This window comes from Schistocerca americana, chromosome 1 (genome assembly GCF_021461395.2).
Source record: "Schistocerca americana isolate TAMUIC-IGC-003095 chromosome 1, iqSchAmer2.1, whole genome shotgun sequence".
NCBI classification, from domain to species: domain Eukaryota; kingdom Metazoa; phylum Arthropoda; class Insecta; order Orthoptera; family Acrididae; genus Schistocerca; species Schistocerca americana.
This window is the reverse complement of record NC_060119.1, coordinates 225143951-225144704: the sequence shown is the minus strand read 5'-3', so window position 1 is coordinate 225144704 and position 754 is coordinate 225143951.

Below are 754 nucleotides of genomic sequence, written 5' to 3'. Positions count from 1 at the left end.
GGATGAAAGTGATCCAGAGGAAGTAATCCAAGACATGAAGGAAAAAACCAATCAGTCGCAAAGTGAAGTGAGGAGAGGGAAAAGGAACGTTGAAAAGAGGAAAAAAAACTGGAGGGAAAATAAGAGAAAACAATGGACTGTGAAGATTTGAAACACATATGCACTGCAACGAGAAGCAAAGAAATTTTTAATTAAAATTAGTTAATAATAATTTTGGGTGCACATGTTCAAAATAGCTCCAGGCATTATGGGACTTAACATCTGAGGTCATCAGTCCCTAAGACTTAGAACTACTTAGGTTAATTATATTTAAGTACATCACACACATCCATGCCCGAGGCAGGATTCGAACCTGCTACGGTAGCAGCAGCGCGGTTCCAGACTAAAGCGCCTAGAACCGCTCGGTCACAACGGCCGGCTGTGCGCATGTTTTGAATGTATTTTAACAAATATTATGGTATATGTGTACCTGATGCATGTATTCTGGCGAATATACACGTAAACTACGGTATAGAAGTTTTAATGAAATTAAGTGTGACTGAAGGAACACTTCTGAGACGCCCAGTAATCAAGCAGACTATCCTCCGTGAAGCTTTTCTTTTCAATAGCTCATTGCCTTATTTTATTCCATAGGAAATGATAATTTTGCAGAACATTTTATGTAAAACTATAGAAAGTATGTATATAAAATAACACCTGTGTAACCGGCCAAAGGAGGACCTATGAGCGCTGATGACCTCGCTGTTTAGGGCGC